Below are 21,026 nucleotides of genomic sequence, written 5' to 3'. Positions count from 1 at the left end.
GGGGGGGCACTGGGAGTGGGGTGGTGGGAGGGGCTGCAGCCAACCCAAAATTCACCACAGCCCCACCTAATACCCTCACCGGGAACAACCCCGTACTGCTCCACCCTTAGCCTGCAGTGAACGTGCTGGGGGAGATGTCACCGCACCCATGCCCACCCGCCTGTCCTTACCCCCTACAGCCTTTCTAAGTACCCCCCTACAACCACTGATTTAGACAGCTATCTGTTAGGAACTGGACTGAGGATACTAAATAGTCATTATCTGATAACTTTTGATCACCACTGATGTCACCGTTATTTTTTTTTTTCAACCAGTTACTTCAACTTTAAAGGCTCTGTATCCCATTGTCACTTGAGCTGTTATGTTCCTTTGAAGGGCTGTTGGCTTGCTGGAAGTTAATTTAATTCAGAAATCAATCTCTCTCTCTCTCTCTCTCTCAACAAATGATACAGGGATTTTTGTTTAAATTTCTTCCTAGTCTTTCTAATGGTTTAATCTTAAATCTAAGCCAAAATATGAAGAATAAGATCAAATGGAATGCAAATCTGTGTTAAATTGAAATGCCTTTGGGTACTGGGCAGCATGGCACATGTTTGTTTGTTTGTTTGTTTGTTTGTTTGTTTTGTTTTTTGGGGGGGGGTTGATGGGAAGCCCCCAAAGCCATGATTTGTTGGGTGCTTGCCTTAGTAGAAAAAGATAGTACACCTCCATCATCACCTTAACCACAAGTTAGTGTAAATTGCAGCTAGGTAGAGAACCAACTTTTAATAATAAACAGTCAGTAGATTCTCATGCTTCCAGACATAAATTTGATAGGATCTACCTTAGCTTAAAGTTCTAATATTTTTTCCAGCATATCTTTTGGCATATGCTTCCTGAAAGTATGGAACTAGATTTGATGTACCACAAAGATTTGGGTTTTGGGGTTTTTTTGTTAGCATTGAGCAGAAGGCCTTATAGGTACTCTGATTACTTTTTAGGTATCTGTTAGCTCATACAAAAACTTATACAGTACTCAGTCTCTTAGAACTGTACACAGTTTTCTTTTTTAAAACAATCTTCCCATGAAGGCACCAACTCCTATGTGAATTTTATTTTGTTGAGTGGAGATTGTTTGTTGCTGAAATTGGAAACTGCCTTCCATGCACAGATATCAACTTGAGCAGCAAGAAAAAAATACTGGCAGTTATTTTTGTCAGTGTATATAGAAAAATAAACACAGATTTAAAGACGTGTATAAACATCCAGTAATGTTGAGCAAGGAATAGTGTCCCCAACATTGATGTGTGCAGCTGTATGCGATTGTGTGTGTTAAGCCGTTTCTAACAGGAGGGCTCTGCCTGTTTGATTATCAGAGCAAGCAGAGGAGGAGCCAGGTGTTGCTTATAAAGGGCTGTGAGTGCTGCAGGAGGGAAGAGGCTCCTGCAGCTAGCTTTTGAATTAATGACATGGAAGGTTTTGGGCTTTTATCCCTGAAAGGAGCTGGAGGGAAATACCTGGAGCTGTAACCCAAGATGAGTAGAAGCAATAGGCTTTTGGTGTGGTTGCCTCTGTTGCTGTTTTGGGGTTCTAAGTGTGAAGAATAAAACTATGCCTAAGAAGAGATTTAAGTACAGCAGTGAATCCTCTCTAGAGGAGAGTAAAAGCTACTTGCTGACACCACAGGACATACAGTTCTGCCTAATCCTGGATTTGAGAGATTTATATTATCTTATTGCCTGTTTTGGTAAGAGGAAGATTGTAAAATGTCACCTTTGAGGATTAATTGACTCTTCAGCAAAGCGACTGTTGTTTATGCTCTGAACATTGTAGTTACTTGGGTCCCCAAAAGAGTAAATCTAGGATTTCAATGCCAGTTCTCCCAAGCGGTTTTTAAAGCTAAGCAAAAGCAGGATGTTTACACAGGGCAGTATATAATAACATGTAATGAGAAGTTTACTGAGAAAGAAAGGTTTTGAGTTGTTTAAGTAATTTTCTATGGGGCCTATTTGACTATGGGTCAAATAAGTGTCAAGTAGGTGGGGGTCTCTGTGTCAGGGAAGCACAGCTGGAGGGGGCTTGGTAAGTTCACAGCCTAACACAATGGAGGGGTGCTTGTGCTGCCTGCACCACAGCGATGGCAGGAGTATAAAGGGCTTGTGGCGGAGCAGGGTGTGGTAGGAGCCTGAGGGCTTGTCTGTGTGGCAGCAGCAGCTGGGGACTCATGTGATGGGGACAAGCTTGTGCTGCTCACACAGAAGGGAGGTTGCATATGGCACAGTGTGATTCCCCACAGCATGTGGCCCATATGATGTGTAGCCTGGTGCCTGTGACTGGTGTGGCATGTGGCCCACAGCCACTCTTAAGTTGGACAGTCTTAAACCATCAGGAAACAAACTATATCTTAGAGGAAATATAACTGATGATTATGGCATCATTCTGTAGGTCTTAAATTCCTGCCCAAGTCTATTAACTTTATTCATTGAAGCTACTGGAGAATGTAATAGCATATTCAGTTCTTGAGAATTTTTTTCTTTTCATAAGAGGCTCAGCTGTTTCAGTTCTCTGTCCCCACCACTCTGTCTAACACTGCACACTTGGCCATTCTGGCCCTTATAGTGGCTCTTTTGGTCCTCAACTGGCCAATGATTAAAAACATCACAGACAAAAAAGTGAACTGTCTATATATACATTCTTCAATGAATGCAGTTCAGGTTAATGAAACTTTAGTCAGTGCAGTTTAAAAAATACATTTGCCTAGTTATTGGCCTGCTCATGCTAGACAACATCTGGATACATTTCACTTAAAAGGTCTGTGTGGCCCATTAGGATGGGATGAAACGACTGCTTACTAAAAACCATATGGACAGAAAAAAACAGTATCTTTTTGATCTTTCCATGTCAAAGAGGACATGGACATATGAATTGGCTGACTTAAGCATGTGTATGTGTGTCACAGATAGATGAGGTGGAGCTCTAAATTGTAGCTCTGCCCAGTCTGTGAAATCTCCATCCTTAGAGGTTTTTAGGTTTGGCAAGACAAAGCCTTGGCTGAGATGATACATTTGGGGCTGGTCCTGCTTTGAGCAGGGGGTTGGACTAGATGACCTCCTGAGGTCCCTTCCAACCCTGATTTTTCTATAATTCCTTTTATTACAGGCTGGGGAAAAAACAGGGTGTTTTTGACCTTATCGCAGTACAGTTGGCTTCCTGAGCTCATAGTCAAGACAACCAACAGCACTGCCAGAAGACTAAAAGCCTTACAAAAAAAATATAAATGTATATTTTCAACTGATGCTCTGACATCAGGAGGGCTATGTGTCCTTATGACAAGCTGTATAGGATTCTGCAAGAGGACAGCACTGAGCCATGTTTCTCACCAATGTCAACCATCTCTGAGGAATGATATGAACGTCTGGAGGAGGTGCTTGGCAAAGACGGGAAGGACATGGATAAGTGTGCTTCTTTTTGGTACAGGTTGGTCCCACTGGCAGATGATGATGACTTGGAGGGGATCAACACTGGTGGACTGCAGACAACTGCTCTAGTAGTCCCTAAGACCTTGCTGCCATTACCAGCACTGTTCCTGACAGCCAGGATACTATTAAGTGTTTGGATTAGAACCAGTTTAGGATCCCTACCACCTAATTGTTCAACAGGTTATATTTCTTTGTCCCATGTGATTCAGTAGGACACGTAATTGCAGCCAGCACACCCTAAAGCAGGTGAACTCCTGTGTGCTCCCTCTGCCTCCCCAGATCCATTTCCATTACAGCCTGTGCTCCTTGTACCTGATATGGGGACCCAAGTGCTTACATGCATTCTTGTGACATTCAAGAGTCCTTGCCAGAGGACTAGAGTTGCTAGTAGCTCTGTAAGAATGTTTAGGGTCTCAGTGTCATGATACATATTTTGAAATGAAAGGCAAATGTTCACCCTGCCATAGATTCATAGATTGTAAGGGCAGAAGGGACCTTGGAAGATCATCCGATCCAACTCCCTGAACCAAGTAGGAAAGATAACTGGGGGTCAGGTGACCTCAGCAAAGTGACTGTCTAGTCTCCCCTTGAAGATTTCCAGAGTAGGTAATTGTACCACCTCTGGAGGGAGCTTATTCCACAGTCTGGACACCCTGACTATGAAGAAGTTTTTACTGATGCTGAGCCTGAATTGGTCTTCCAGGAGTTTGTGGCCACTATTCTTGGTTTTCCCCTTGGGTGCCCTGGTAATAATTGCTCACTGAGCTCTTTATGTACTCCGTTAGTGTAGCGGTAAGCTGCTACCAGGTCCCCTCTCAGCCTTCTTTTCTTCAGGCTGAAAAGTCCCAGATCTCTCAGCCTTTCCTCATATGGTTTGCCGTGTAAGACTCTGATCATATGGGTGGCTTTTCTTTGGACTCTCTCAAGCTTGGTCATGTCCTTGTTAAAGTGTGGTACCCAGAACTGGATGCAGTACTCCAGCTGCAGTCTCACCAGTGCTGAGTAGAGTGGAAGAATCACCTCCTTGGTTTTGCTGGAGATGCATGCCAGAGTATTATTTGCTCAAATGGCTACAGCATCGCACTGCTGGCTTATATTCATACTGTGGTCTGTTATTACCCCCAGGTCCTTTTTCATTTGTGGTGCTAGTCAGTTTGGTGCTGCCAAACCTGTAGGTTTGTTGGGGGTTGCTTGTCCTGAGGTGGAGCAGTTTACATTTCTCAATGTTGAACTTCATCAGATTCCTATCCACCCAACAGGTTAGCTTGTCTAGGTCCTCCTGTATCTGTAGCCTATCTTCAAGCATGACCATGCTTCCCCATAACTTGGTGTCATATGTGAGCTTGGCCAGTGATCTCTTCACCCCCACATCCAAACCGTTTATAAAGATGTTGAAAAGTACTGGACAAAGCACTGACACCGCTGCCCACTTCTTGCCAGGCTGATACAGATCCATTCACTATGACTCTGGGTCCTATCTTGCAGCCAGTTTCTCACCCACCTGACTGTCTCAGAGTCAAGTCCACAATCCTCTTAATTTTCTTGTTAGGACTTCGTGGGATACTATATCAAAGGCCTTTTGGAAGTCAAGGTATACAATGTCAACCTGCTCTCTTGTGTCCAGCGAGTTACCTGGTCATAGAAGGAGATGAGGTTGGTAAGGCAAGACCTGCCTACGACAAAGCCATACTGGCTGTCATTTAGAATCTTGCCTTCTGCAAGCTTATTGCAGATAGACTCCTTGATGAACTTCTCTAGGATTTTCCCTAGGATGGAAGTTAAGCTGACTGGCTCATAGTTATCCGGGTTCTCCCTCCTGCCCTTCTTGTGGATGGGCACAACACTGGCCCTTTTCCAGTTCTCAGGAACTTCTTCAGAGCACTGTGAGTTGTGGGAGAGTTTCGCCAGGGGTTCTGTGTTGACTTTGGCCAGCTCCTTCAGCACTCTTGGATAAAGATCATCCAGTCCCACTGACTGGGATAGATCTAATTTTTTTAAATTGTTCATACACCAATTCTATGGCAATAGTAGGAAGGCAGTTATTCCTATTGTGCTCATTCTGTACTCTACCTGGCATTGTTTTCTCCAGGTACCCAGCTGCTCTCGGTACCTTGCTGTTAGTATCCCCTTTGGGAGTAAGGGAGGCTGCCCCTGGGTCCCAGAGTTGAGCCTTCATTCTTTCCCCAGTTTGCAGGTTGCTTACAAACCCCACCTGCCTCTGTTGTGTCCTTAGAAATTAATTCTGGGTCTCCTGGCCCATCCATGCCTTTTAGGATGCTACTCACCTCTAGAGCTATTCATGGTTTCTGACCTCCCTTACAGCCATGCCCATGCCTTGCAGCTGTCAGTACTTAGTCATTTCAGGGTGCACTCAGCACCTGTCCTGCATCAGGCCACTCTAAGTCTTTGTCCCTAGTTGGGATCTCATCCTTTTCAGTCGCTACCCTGTTTCTCTTGCTGAACCTTTCTGCCTAGGTCCACTGTGCCGGAACTGACTTCTGGGCTCCAGCTGTTGTCTTGTCTTTATCAGTCTGGGCCTCCAGCCTTGGTCTTAGCCACTCAAGGGCCATGGTTTCGGCCTCTCAGCGTGGGCCCTTGGTCCTTTTTCCGTGCCTCTCAGACTTCTGGCTCTCTTGGGCTTTAGGACCCTGGTCCCAATCTTGATTCTCAGCCCTCTCGGGCAATGGTCTTTTCTGACCTAGGCTCTGACCCCTTCTTGATCAATGTCTATCCACATGCTGAGCCTGACCCCTGGCAAGACTCACCACAAACACTTGTCCCTCGGGCACCACTGGGACCTCCGGCCTACCCTGTTAGTTCGTTTCCCTCCTCTGGTTTAGACTATTCTAAAATGGTAAGCCCTCCAGGTATAACTAAAAGTAGACCGCTCTTACTGCATAACAACATTTATGTCTTCTGCAAACTCTCAGCTCTTTTCTTTTAGCCTGTAGGGTAGTGGGTCCCCAGGTAGTCTTCCAGCTACAGTCATCATAGAGTAGCTCCTCCCCTGGCAGCCTGCAGGGACAAACTGTCTGCTTGGTGCAAACCCTGAGCTTATACGCTACCTAAGTTCAGCTCCCTTCCTCCCACCCCCACAGGTGTTGTCTTTTGGGCTGGCTGGCTGACCTCTAGAGCAGCTTACAGTTGTGGGGCTAGGAGCTATACCCTTGCTCCCTGGTACTACTTCAAATCAACTAGCTTTGCAGTAAGCCCTCTGCTGTCCCAAGCAGTCTCTGCCCTATTGTATTACTGCAGAACAGCAAGCTCTGTAGGAAGCATTGCCATCCTAAAGTACCTAATCAACCTGTTCTTCTGCTACTCTTAAGGAGCAGACTATCCCACCTGGAGCTCTCGTTACTGCTGGTATTCCCTTAAAGTAATGGGGAGCCTCAGGCTCCTTGTTAGAGTTCTCCCTCTCTCAGCCCTCTAGCAGACACTGCCACCTGTCATGCCACCGTGACTCATCTTGCCCCTACTCCTCCCCTTTCCCTTGGGCAGCTTTTTTTTAATACCTGGCCACAAAATCTTATTCTGAAGATAAATATATGTGAGCATTGTATCGCCAGCTGAGCAGTTTGCACTATACCTTCTGCAATCACTCAGAGGACCCGCCCCCCCCTCCGCAGGTGTGACCCCATGCTGTGCTCTGGCAGGCACTTCTCCTCCTTCAACCCTCTCTTCTGTTGCTGAATAAAAGAATAAAGCCTGGTTCACTGGCAAAATGGCACTTCTTAAATGCCATGGGAACCCACACTGTGACTTCTCATGGGGTTTTGCTCAGCTCTTCCTTCCCACCCCCACCTGCCCAGCAACAGCAACCACCCGTGAACATCCACCTTCCCCTCCCCCATCCCAACCTTGACTTAAATCCTAAACGCAAGGGGGGATGTGGACCTCCTTCCTAGCATCTCCTCATTGCATCTTCATTGCTGAAGCTGCTGTTCTTGGCCACCATGAAAAGATACAGCACACTTGGCAGTCTCCATGTTGCTTGATTGGCACTAGAACCCACAGACATCCACTGGGTCCCCAAGAGCAGGAAGTAGTCAGAGGCAAAGTGAGATTTTTTTGCCTTTTATACAATTTTAGCATGTGCTGACTTTGACCAAGCCTAAGATCATCAACATAGCCTGGGATCTGTAGCAGATCTGCCTGGATAAAAAAATATCTGTACTATGATTAGGGTAGGGAAGAGTCATGGCTCTAACTTTCACTGGAAAAACTGGCTTTTTTTCTTTTGGAACCATCCCGGGAAGCATACCTGACTGAATGAACCATAAATCTGTAGTTCTACTCCATACAGTAAAATGGACTCTACTTTAGGTCTGTAGACCTTTAGTGCTGCCAATACCATCCTTCTATCACTATTGTAAAACTAGTGATTTGCCTGTCAAGAATGATGAGGGGGGATGGAGTGCTGCTACCCATCGCCCCCATGCCACCACCACCTCCCAGGAGCAGGCGGGGGGGGGGGAGGGGGGCAGAGCAGAGCTTGCCAGCACCTTGCACTGCTGCTGCCTCCAGCAATGCTGGCCTCGCCTCCCTGTTCCATGTCTGCCATCAAGGCGGTGCTCCAGACTCCAAGGAAAAGGGCAGGGGGGGAGGCGATCAGCACTGGCTTTGCCCCCCTGCTCAGTCCCTCCATCCCCGCTATCTTATCGGCATTCTGCACTCTGATTGGTTGTTTCACTAACCAATTGGAGTGCTTCAAGAGCGTTATGAACAGACTAAGCCCTTTATTGTATAAGAATGATAAAACATCACCCCAGGCTTGTTTTGTTTTTATGTGTTTATTATGTTTATTGAAATAGATTCCAAGGCTTTTAAAGGAGGACACAATCTCTAATTTCTTTTTCTGTAAAAAAAAAAAAAAAACCAAACCAAACCAAAAACCTCGTTTTCCCCTTTCATTCCAAAAATACAGTATCTTGGATTTAACGTCATTGATTTCCAAGCTAATTGACACACAATATTATAGTGTTAACTGTCTGTGCTTTGAAGTATGGACTTGAAATTTGGTGTGAGGACATGGAGGATTTTTTACTGTCCTCATGGAAATCTGCTTAAACTTGTCTAGGTTATAGGCTTTGGAAACCAGTACTTTGCCCATACTTAGTAGAGGATCAATCTAGGCTACCAGCATTTTTCCCTGAAGATTCTATCTGTAATGAATGTTGCTCATGCCCACAGAAAAACTAAATATATACTCACGCTGCAAGGGTTGAGCAGCTTCTGATGCAATTGCTTGTCCTTGCTGCTTGTGACTGTAGTGGTGTAAGAGCTGACAACAGTCTTCCGATTTTGATTTCATCCCTCCTGATGCACCTGTAGTGCAGAGGAAGATGAGCAGCTTGTTTTGTAGGGGATCAGGGGCCTGAAGTAAGCTAGGAGTTATAGGAGGTGAGGAGACAGGGAGCAGGTTTTGTAACCTGTTTCCTTACAGAACTTGAAACTGAACTGTAATTCTTGAACTTTATTCTTCTTGTGCCTATCAAGTAGCTGTGAATCCATAGGGAAAACAAAGTTTCTCACTTCCCCACGTGTGGGTTGGTACACAGATAATCACCAATTGTTTCTACCAGTTACTTGGTGGAAAAGGTACAGATTGTGGATCTAAAGGTTCTGCTGATGGCAAATCAGTATGGTATAAAACTTTGATTTGCTTCTATAAAAAAAAAAAAAAATTAGGAAATTAAATTAAAAGAATGTTATGGTTGCAAAATCAAGCATTGACAGTTTAGGAACTGTTCAGTACATCTGCAGCCCCCTGGCTATATACTATCCTATGAAACAGATTTTAACTGGGAATAAAAATAGTATCGTATCTTAAAGGGTTGCTGTCTTATTCAATATATATGATGTACAGTGATCATTGAATTGGTAGATGTGTCTTTTTGTCCATTGCATTCCAAGTAGTGACCTTACTTGTTGCATAGTTGCAAAGTATTAGATATTTCCCTTTTTTTGCCCCCAGAGTGCTTAGCATTTTTACAGCACTGTACACATGAAAATATTACTTCTTTTGAAGTTGTGAGTGCCCAGCCCTTCTGCAAAGCAGAACCTAGTGGTCTCATTTTGGGCATCCAGAAAATGAAGAACTTTGTGGAAACATTGTGGTTCTTCAGTTGGCTTTGTCACGTTGTGATTCACGTCATTTGTTGGTGTTGCAGCTTGGAAGGTAGAACTTTTTTAAGAGGAAGCTTTCTGGAGTGCTGTTATGCTTTGTCTTGCTCCTTCCATCAGAGTTCTTGAACATTTGGAAGACAAAGCTATAAGACAGGGTGAACACCCAGCAACCTCATTTCCTTACCATCACAGTAAGGACGGTAAGGAACCAGGAGCAATTTTGAGTCAATTTTATCTAGATTCCATTGATCCAGGAACAGTGCTTTATACTTGCCTGAAGTTTAGAGTTGGTTTAAATATTTCATTTTTTATCAAGTGAATTGGATTTTATTACTCCATGGCACAACTTGCATTGTGAGACTTAAAAGGTGTGCCCCTTGTTCCTGCTTTAGATGTCCAAGCTTGATGTCTGGTATATTTGGAAGAAGGCTAATCTCTAGTGTGGTGCTCAATTGGCAGTACCTTTTTTGCAAAGAGGAGACCTGGCTTCAACTCTTGTTCCTACAAGAGGCTTTTATAGTTAAATGTTTCAGTTTTGAGTCAAAAGTAAGCAGGAGTATGGACTGAGCTGGTCAATACAAGAGCAGATTTTTGAAAGCAAAGGCAGTCAAGTCAAGGGAAGACTGGAATTGTCACCAGAAGTAGAACCTGAAGTAGAATCTCGCCAGTTAGTAGTATCAAGTTGCTATCAGAAACCAAATAAGACATCTGAATGGAATGATTTGCAAGAAGGAATAGAAAGAAAACACTTACAGGTGGAAGAATTTGCTCCATTTAAACCAGAAAGACCTAAACAAGCCCAGTAGATCCTCTGCTACTGGCCCAAGAAAACAGGTAACTCTTCATTGAGAACCCTATGCTAAGGACAGTGATAAGGACATTCTATAAGGAACAGAAGGAAGGAGGATTGCAGGACAGTTTACTGCCTCATGCAAACCGAGATGAAGGGCATCTCAGGAAGTATAAATATTTTGAGGTTAGCAGGTGAAATTTCTTTGTCAGTAGTTCACAGTGGCACAAAGTAGGTTGTCAAGCATCATTCCACAGATCCTGGAAGACTTCAGGAATTTAAGAACAGGAACACTTAAACTATCTTAGAAATTCTCTTCCTCCTTTAAGTGGGAGAAGGCAGAAGATATTGGGGCAAACAGTTGTTTCAGTAATTGGTGAAGAGGAACAGTTTTGTTTTTTCTGGAACATTAAGGCACCATCATGAAAAATTATAATTTGGACAGGCTACATATAAGTGGTCAGTACCGATCTTTTAATAGATTAATTTCCATTGTCAGTGAGTCTTTACCCTAACTATGAAGGGGAGGGCTTGATCGTGCAGTCCTGGTGCAGATGAATCCACATGTAAAGTAGCTCTGTGGCAATGTGAATATAAAAAAATGAAACGCAAAAGAACAAGTTGGGAGCACATTTTTAATTTGTTAGGCTCCTAGCATTAAAAAATAAAGTATTAAACAAAAGTTGGAGATGCTCATGCATGATAAATATGGTAGGGTTAGTACTACTGAACAAATAGTTAAAAGACCTAATCCACCAGAATGTTAACATTTAATTATTACAAGTTATTTTGTAAGAATAGAAAGGGGGAAGAGCATAGAGATGGCACTGTACATCATAAATACAGTACAGCCACACATGCTTTGGAATCCTAGGTTCTTCAGTTTTACTAGTTAAAACTTTAATAACATTTCAAGATTGGATACTGGTCTTGCATGTGTTATAAATTGCCTAAATTCAGAACAGGATGACCAGCTCCTTAAACACTTTTTGATGTTGTACAGGAAGAAACATTACCTTATCCTAGGTGACTTCAACTTGGAGCTGTCTGCCTGGACATCTCTCAGAACTGTTACCAGAATAAAATTTTCCTAGGTTTTCTATAGGAAATAGACTATAATGAAGCCAGGACCAAGCTCCAAACATAGTCAGCCACAATCAGCTTGGCAGGGCAATTCATTCCCTGGAAAAGTAGCACCTGCAAAAAGCCCAAAATAATGCTTAGTCCCAGCTGGGCTAAGAGATACAGTCAGGACAGCAAATACCCTGAAGCCATGGGGGAACCAACTCCAGCCCTTAATAATCAGGCCTAGCCTGCAGTATTGTCTGGGCAAAGGCAGAGTTCTTGCTGATTCTCTGGTATTGACTCCAGGCTCCAATTTTGGCTGTATCTATATGTATATAATGTTATATCATGATCCTACTATATGTAAAATAATGTTGATATCCTCTGAAAGAGATACGTGTGAGTTATCTGCCAAAATGAAATGGTTTGTGATTTAGCAAGTCCTGATAAGTTATAACCAAGGAATTTAAAAGAAATAGTTGAGCAGCTCTCTAAAGCACTGTCAATATTGGAAAATATAGAAGGATAAAAGAAACATCTTAGGCAACTGTAGATCTGTTAATTTGACGTTGATTTCTGGTAAAATAATGTAACGGTAAATTTGGGTTTGTCAGCAAAGAATTAGGAAATCAAATTATAACAGTTAGCCAGGGTGCTTAAAGGGGGGTTGCTCTTGTCAAACACATCTGTTTTTTAAAAGATTGTGTCTGATTGATATGGTATACTTGAGTCTTCAAAGCATCTAATACCACGAGAATGCAAGAACAGCTCTCTCAGAAGCCCTGTGTCACCCTCTAAGTCTGTCGCATGTGATTAGTGTGGCCCTGCTCTCCATGAGGTGGAGTCGAACAAGGCTGCCCTGTGCCTCAACTGCATATACATTTTTGGAAGATCCCAGGACTCGTGACAAGAACACCTGAGTCCAGCTGTGTGTGTGTGTGTGTGTGTATTGGGGAGTGGTAATTAGTGCATGGATCCTTTGTGGTGGGGCATCTGGAGTACACACACATAATGAGCATTGCTGAGCTGTGGGGTCATCATGGATTGAAATGCTATTGACAGCTGGGGCCCAGTTTAATGAACTACATGATAAATCATGGACTTTTTGGCTTTGGACTAATGTAATCCATTGTTTGTATTATGCTGCTTAAAAGTGTGTTTATGGAGCACGTGTGCTAAAACTTGAAGCAGTTTCAGAAAGGGTAAACCGCATTAATTCTGGATGAACTAAATCTATGAGTGTATATATAGTAATTTGCCTATATGCAAATTACTACAAATAAGTTATTTCAAGGTCAGTGTTTTCAAGTTTGCACCTTACTTCCATGTGCTCAGGGAGAGCAGGGTCTTATGGTAAGGAGGGGAGAAAGGGCCTGCAAGAGGAAGAAGTTGTTGGGGGATGGTAGAGAGCAAGGGGCCCATCTGACCCCCCAGATTTATTTTCCCTGTTGTAGCAGTGGAAAAGGGACAAATTCTAGGCAAACGTCTAATAATTACATTCTGTACCTGAAAAATTATGACAAATGTATAATTTTTTCATGTACAGAGTCTAATTATTGGGTGTCATGTTATTTAGAGGCATCTTATATTTAAGCAAATATGGTAGTAAGTAGTAAATCCCTATATGCTTTCTCTTTGCCATTGAGTATTTTGTAAACCCTTATCATGTCCTCGCTCAAGGATCTCTTTTCTAAATTGACTGGCTTATCCTCTTTAGCTGTTTAGATATAGAAGCCCCTCCATCAAGATTCAAGATGTGGGTGCACCATGGATTTATAAAAGGGCATAATGATACTTTTCAGTTTTGTTTACTGTTCCCTTAGTAATCCCTAATATTTTGTTCATCTCTGGTGGCTGCTCAGCACTGAGCAGCTGGCTTTTAGCGATCTGTCCATAATGACTCCCAGACCTCTTTCCTGTGTGGTAACAGCTAATGTAGAGCCCATCATAGTGTGTAGATATAGCTGCGGTTATTTTTGCCCATGTGCATCAGTTTACATTTATTTACATTGAATTTCATTTGCCACTTACTCGCCCATTTGCTCCATAGTGCCAGATCCTTCTGTAGTTCCCTATAGTCTGCCTTGGTCTTTACCATTTTGAATAATTCCGTCATCTGCAAATTTGACCATCTTACTACTCACCCCCTTTTCTAAATCATGTATGAATATGTTAAGTAACACTGGTCCCAACACAGATCCCTGGGGGATGTCACTGTTTACTTCTTTTCATTCTGAAAACTCGCCATTTATACTCACTCATTGCTTTCTATCTTTAAGCCAGTTTCCAATTTGCGACTAGGTGTTCCCTGTAATCCAATGATTACCTTCCTTCCGAGCCTCAGATGGGGAACCTTGTCAAAACTTTTTGCGAGTCCAAATATACTGTGTCAGCTGGATCACCCTCATTCACCTGCTTGTTGACACTCTTGGAGAACTCTAGTAGGTTGGTGAGGCATGATTTCTCTTTGACAATGTCATGTTGATTCCTCTGCAGCAAGTCACATTCATCAATTTGCTGAACATTTTTTAAGAGTGTTTCTACCAGTTTTCTAGGAACATAAGTTAGGCTCACTGGCCTGTAGTTCCCTATGTCCTTTCTAGAAACAGTTTTTAAAAAATGGGGGAGTCACATTGGCAACCTTTCAGTTCTTTGGTACTGAGGCTGTTTTTAGTGATGGAGTGCTTAGTGCAATTAGGAGTTCAGCACATTCTGATTTGAACTCTTTCAGGACCCTAGGGTGAATACCAACAGGTCCTGGTGATTTGCGTCTGTTTAATTTATCAGTTTGCTCTATGACCTCCTCTATCGAAACCTCAGTTTGGGTAACTCCACTGACTTGTCCTTAGAGAGGAGTGGACCAGGTGAGGGATCCTGCCGAACATCTTCCACAATGTAAATGGATGCAAAGAATGCATTTCATTGTTTATCCTTCACAGGCGAAGATGACTGGATGCAGCGGGAGGGGGTAGGGAAGAGAAGAGAAATGGGAAAGAAACAGAGAGGAAGAAAAGAGAAAAGGAGAAAAAAAGGAGAAAAGAGAGATAGGAAAGAGAAAAGAGGGGGTGGAGACTAGGTCACATGGGTACATAGGTGACTTATAAGCCCAATATTTGCCTTGAACAATCTGCTGCAGCAGGGGCAGGAAAGTGATGAGGACTGGGTATAAGAGGTTTTCATTTTCCTGACCATGCAGTTCTTCATTGCTTCTGCTGTATGTTGCTGTTTTGAAGGTCAGTGCTTTGTTCTGGATTGATGACCTCCAGGATGGACGGTTGCTAGCGATTAGGTCCCACGACTCTGGGTTGATGCTGAAACTCTTTAGGGACACCTTTCGGGTGTCCTTGTACCACTTATTTGAAGTGACGCGAGAACATACTCCATTTGACAGTTTGCTGTAGAAGTTTTTCTTTGGTGGGCAAGTGTTGGGCATTCTTGAAAGGTGGCCAGCCCATCTTAGCTGCGCCAGTTTCAGTAGTGTGTGAATACTGGGAAGAGCTGATTTTTCCAATCACCTCATCTGCAGTCTGGTCCTGCCACTTGATCTTTAGTATCTTTTGCAGGTAGCACAACTAGATGTGGTTTAGTTTCTTGGCATGATGCTGGTAGACAGTCCAGGTTTTGCAGCCATAAAGGAGGGTCAGGAGAATGATGGCTTTGTATATCTTCATTTTCATGGACGTTCCGATGCCTCTGCAGTCCCAGACCAACTTATGGAGTCTGCCGAAGGCCACGCTAGCTTTCACTAGTCTCATGTTGACTTCATCATTGTTGTGGACAGCATGGGAGAGCGTGCTGCCTACATAGACAGACTTGTCAGCCATCAACAGTTGTTGGCTTTTAACTGAGACATGTGCCAGGCGCATTTAGTTTCTTGGCAATGGCCCTGTCAACCTTTAGTGCTCCTTTATACCTTGATCAACCAAAGGCCCAACTGATTCCCTGGCAGGTCTTCCCTGGCTTCTAACGTACTTAAAGAATTAATATACTTAAATTTGAATACTTAATATATTCAAGGAATTTTTATTGTTACTTACTGTGTCCCTAGCAAGTTTCTCCTCATTCTTTCTGATGTCTTATTATGGTTTTACACTTGATTTGCCAGAGTTTATGCTCTTTTTCTATTTTCTACATTAGGTTTGACTTCCACTTTTTCGAAGAAGCCTTTTTTTCTGCTTACTGCCTCTGCAACTCTGCCATTAAACCATGCTGACTTCTTTTTGGTCCACTTTCCTTTTTTGATTTGCTGCATTTTATATTGGGTGGAACCGACAGGGCAGACATTATAGGCATCAAAAGTAGGCATGCCAGCAGATCTCAAAATGTCAACCTTGGTAACTATCACAGAGTAGTAATCAACCGTGATCTGATGAAATAGTCACATCTTTAACAAATGTATTTAATATAGCTAATGCAAGGTAATGTATTTGGGAACTGAAAACGGTACTTATGGAAACTATACCTGTGGCTGTACCTATGGAAAGGAGCAAAATGGTTTTGGAAGCTAGTAACTAGGGGCACTTTTTTACATGTGCTCCAGGTGTGAGGGGTGGGGCACTTTAATTAGAGTGGCTTTGAGAGCCACTCTAATTAAAGCACCACTGCGTCTCATGTATCAATGTCCTCATGCTTAAGAATGGTGCTGGTGGTGGGTGCTTGAACGAAACTTCATTTGATGAGCTTTAGTTCAAATGCCTCCACCACCATTTTTAAGTATGGGGATGCTGATACATAAGATGCAGGAGGCTGCTGGAGTGCAGCAATTACCATGATCCAGCAGACTCAATTAAATGAGTCTGCTGTAATGCCCTGGAATTTCAGAGGGTTGGAGCAGCCTCCGTACTCGTGTATAGGTTCCCTAGGAGAATACTTTAGGAGTCATTGTAGATAATCACTTCAGCCTACTGTATTTTCTTGAATTTAAGGCAACCCTAAATTTAAGATGACCCCTGACTAATTATGTTCTATATATGGAAAATTTATCAATTTGTTATAATTATCCAGGTATAGAATCTAATTATTGGAGGGTTGTCTTAAAATCGTCTCTCTCTCCCACTGCTACAGAAGGGAAAATAGTCAGGTGGCTGAGGGGTGGGTCAGGTGGCCCCCTTGCCCTCAGCTTACACCCCGCTTCTTTCCCCTGCGTTCTTCCTGCTCCTCTTGTCACTGACACCCCCACGCCCAGCTCCCCATAGCTTCTGGTTCTCCCTGCTTACTGTGAGATGCTGCTTAGGCTCTGTTTCCTCCTAGAGCATAGCACGTGAAAGCTCAGCACTTGCCAGACCATGCAGCAGTCAGTGCTGCTGATTGGCCATGAATGGGCAGAGTTTCTATGTGCTCTGTGCCCAGGAGGCACTCCAGCTGGAACCAGACTCAGCTGTGCTTGACAGTAAGGGGGGAGGTGGGGAAGCGGGTGGTGGGGCAGAAGTGCAGTGGGAAAACAGGCAGGGAGCAGGAGGCTGTTGTGGGTCTGACTCTGGCTCTGTCACAGGTTCAGGACAGTCAGGGCTGCAGCAGCTGCCTGCCTCCCTGCCCCTCCTCCCCCCACTTTGTATGCGAATCTAAGTTGAGGGGTTCCCACCCATGCTGATTGGGGGTGGGGTGGGGAGGGAAACTTCATCTTAGATTTGAGTAAATAAGGTAATTTGTCAGTGCAGTGTGGTGGATAAAAGATCTAGTACAGTCCTTGGATATATAGAAAGGGGGAAGTGGGAAAAGATCTTTTAATTGTACAACTTGTCATTTCATTTCAATTAATGCATTCATCTGTTAAACAAAGGATTGCTTACATGGCTGAGTTGGTCTTTGTCTGAGAATTTTAATTTTGGTACCGGTCTTGGCTTTCTACTCTGGGATCAACCTGTGTGGAGGTTTGAGGTAGAGCCCTACAGTATATGCTTCTCACAAGCAAACTTTTTAACATTTGCCATTGCTCAAGAAACACTTGCTCATGAGGCTGCTTCTCTCTGTTCAAAGGTGATCCAGGCATCATCTATGGAAATTATGTCAATTGAGACTCACCAAGTGTTGTCCAAAGGGAATTCTCCAAAAACGTCATCACCAGGGCACAAAATAAATTCTGCGTCCCTGGGAAGCTGCTATAGCTGTGATGGGAACTATAGCTGTGATGCACATCTTTTCTGTGATGTCAGCTGACTGCCATCATTGTAAACACAGAGATCACATCAAACATAGATGTTGTCAGAAGTTCAGTCATCCACAAAGGCAGCAATCAGAAATACTATGCCTCTTGCTACCACAAATGCTGTTGCTGATCCAAATGAAATTTCAGCCTGAGGGTTGCCTACTGATGTTTATGCTGCTGGTTTGGCAACAGCATGAAAACACTGCCCCCATAAAAAGGCTATGACCTATGCTAAGGTGATGCTCTATGACTTTGTCCTGTTGTTCTCTGTGAAGTAAGACTTGTTGACTACAATAAATAAGCATTTAACTTGAGAATATTATAATCAACATCCTCTACACTAAGAATTGAGGGATTCTCTACTTAATAATTGCCAGAGACTGTGGAAATCTTGCTAGGTAAAGAGCTGTGTGAGCCCCTTGGCATCCATTTAACAAGAATATACAGCATTGCAATAGACCCCATTTAAGATGTCCTAAAGAAATTCAGCAATGTGCCCTTTGAAGAACAAGGTCATATATTTAAAAAAACAAGGTGTACATCTTATTTCCAGACATGTATGCAAGAAAATACGGTATTTCTAGTTGAGATAAGCAAGTATTCATGCCATAATATAAGCAGAAACCTGTTGGATCTTATTTGGAATGTGGTGTACAGTTCTGGTCATCCATGTCAAAAAGATGAATTCAAACTGAATGGAAAACGTCTACTAGGGTGTCATGGGATTAAAGAGCCTGCCTTATCATAGAAGTAGGGTTGGAAGGGACCTTGTAGATCTTCAAGTCTGACCCCCTGCCTGAGCAGGAATAAAACTGGGCTCAGATGACTCCAGCCAGGTAGGCATCAAGCCTCCTCTTAAAGACCCCCGGGGTAGGAGCCAGCACCACTTCCCTTGGAAGTTGGTTCCAGCTCCTAGCCGCCCTAACTGTGAAGTACTTCTTATGAATGTCTAATCTAAACCTACTCTTCAACAACTCATGGCCGTTATACCTTGTTATACCAGGGGGCACTAGGGGAAACAAGGTGTCTCCCAAACCCTTCTGGTCCCCCCTAGTGAGTTTATAGATGGTCACCAGGTCCCCCCTCAGCCTTCTCTTGTGAAGACTGAACAGGTTCAGGTCCCGCAGTCTCTCATTGTAGGGTCTGCCTTGTTGTCCCCAGATCATGCAGGTGGCCCTCCTCTGGACCCTCTCAATGTTGTCCACATCCCTCCTGAAGTGTGGCGCCCAGAACTGGACACAGTACTCCAGCTGTGGCCTGACCAGTGCTGCATAGAGGGGGAGGATCACCTCCTTGGCCCTGCTTGAGATGCACCTATGGATGCACGACAAGGTCCGGTTACCCCTGCCAACCGTGACCTTGCATTGTTGGCCCATGTTCATCTTGGAGTCAGTAATGACTCCAAGATCCCTTTCTGCCTCTGTGCTCTCAAGAAGGGAGTTTCCCATCTTATAAGTGTGCTGCTGGTTACTACTGCCCAAGTGCAGCACCCTGCACTTCCCAATATTGAAACGCATCTGTTTTTGTTAACCCACCCCTGTAACCTATCCAGGTCTTGCTGCAGTCTTTCCCTCCCTACTAGCGTGCTCACCTCATGCCAAATTTTGGTATCATCAGCAAATTTAAACAGGTTGCTTTTGACCCCATCATCCAAATCGCTGATAAAGAAATTGAACAGCACAGGCCCAAGGACCGAGCCTTGGGGGACTCTGCTGCCCACTTCCCCCCAGGTCAAATATGACCCATCTACCACCCCCCTCTGAGTATGACCCTTCAGCCAATCTTATGGGAGAAGCCTGAATAAGTTGCATATTTAGTCTAGCAAAGTGAACATTAGGAGGGGATAGTGTTGTTCCCCCTTGATAAGGCAGGAAGGCAGGAGTTGTTTATAGTATTAATTATGACACATGAGTAATCAGATATTAAGTTGTTACTTATAAACCTGAGTTGATAAATAGAAGGCTTCTAACCACTGGAGTGTCGAGGTCCGCATCAACCTTTAAAAAGGAAGGGTAGGGACAAGAAATCCAGTTTGCCTTAAGATGCAGCTTGATGAGTTTAAAGGGATTACATGAGAGAGTTGCCTGATATAGCAGGGGTTTTATAGTTTTAGTTCTGTTCCTAATTGTTCCTTTACATTGCTTTCAAGAATAGGGTGGTTATGCTGATGAAGGTATTCCAAAGGTTATTTGGTGGCTTGATAGAAAAAATGTTCAAGTGTATGCCAAGAACAATTGCTTTCCACCGATATCTTGTATCTGCAGTTAAGATTATAGTAATAAGCAATTTTGCATCTGAAATCTTAGACATAAGGATGCAGCAAAATGAACATATTCAGTTTTTATGTTGGAATTTTTATGATGGAAGCAAGGAACACTTTAAAATTAATCGTGTACTTATATTCTTAGGCACTGATATTTAAAATATTGAAAAATATGAAACTGATCATAACTGCAATAGAAATACAGTATGCAAGAAAGCGTACATGGGAATGGAAGAAATTGATGAGACTATGTGACTTATCAGTGTCATTATTCTAAAGAAGTGATGGGGTGGGAGTGCGGGCTGTATGTATGTGAAGGTGTGCACAAAAAATTAAATGTTGTCAAGGAAATATTTTGGCACCAATTTGAGTAAATGTACTGAGTTGCCAAAAACGCTCAAAAACCTGTACACCAATGGTGCCAAACATATAGCCAGACGTTGGATCTGGTCTGCAGAGTCATCTTTTTGCTGTGGCTGCCAGTAGGAAAGGATGTAATACTACCGTTGCTGAAACCCTATTATTGTGGCTGCCAGAGCTGCAGTGTCAGTGTGGCCAGTATCCAGGGGGTGAGTGCTGCTGCCAGACCTCATATTTTTGGTTACTGCTGGTGATTAAAATCTGTGGCATTCACCCACAGGTGCTGACTATGCTAATGCAATGGCTCCAGCAGCCAAAGCAACAGGATTTCAATGGCAGCAGCGTTAATTTTCTGACTTCTGCTGCTGACTCAGTAATGTTGGCAGGAGTGGTGAGAAGCCCTATGAGCCAGATCCAGAGGTGTGATTTTAATCTGCCAGAAGCCCTTCAGTGTGGATCCTGGCCCATGAGAAACCCCATAGTCCTGATTTAGCCCATTGTCATTTGACTTTGACACTCCTGCTTTTGGCAACCCTTTAATGTTTTTTTAGCTATTTCACGGTCTGTTCCTATGTTTGTTTTTCATTCAGCCTACTTGTTTATTTGTCTTAATGTGTTCTTACTTCTTGGGACAGTCTGAAGATAAACTAGATAATGTTTGAGTTTCTAAGATGGAGGCTATAAAATTATGCACTTACGTGACTTTGAACATATTACCTGCTTATTTGGTGGCAAAATCAGAAAAACAAGGAAGAAATAGGCACACCTAGGCCAAGGGTTAGCAAGGATTTAGTTAGGGAGCTTCTCGAGGGGCTGGAC

General features: G+C 43.4%; 1 protein-coding gene across 5 annotated transcripts in view; it reads left to right on the top strand.

Annotated features, from left to right (window-relative positions):
* The window catches only part of CPNE8 (copine 8), a 293,497-nt gene that overhangs the window by 21,924 nt on the left and 250,547 nt on the right, over window positions 1–21,026 (top strand). The window lies entirely within an intron of this gene.

The sequence above is a fragment of the Crocodylus porosus genome, unplaced genomic scaffold, assembly GCF_001723895.1.
Source record: "Crocodylus porosus isolate Cpor-Errol unplaced genomic scaffold, CroPor_comp1, whole genome shotgun sequence".
Classification (NCBI taxonomy): domain Eukaryota; kingdom Metazoa; phylum Chordata; order Crocodylia; family Crocodylidae; genus Crocodylus; species Crocodylus porosus.
Note: the sequence above shows the minus strand (reverse complement) of the source record. Positions and strands in the feature narration are given on the sequence as shown.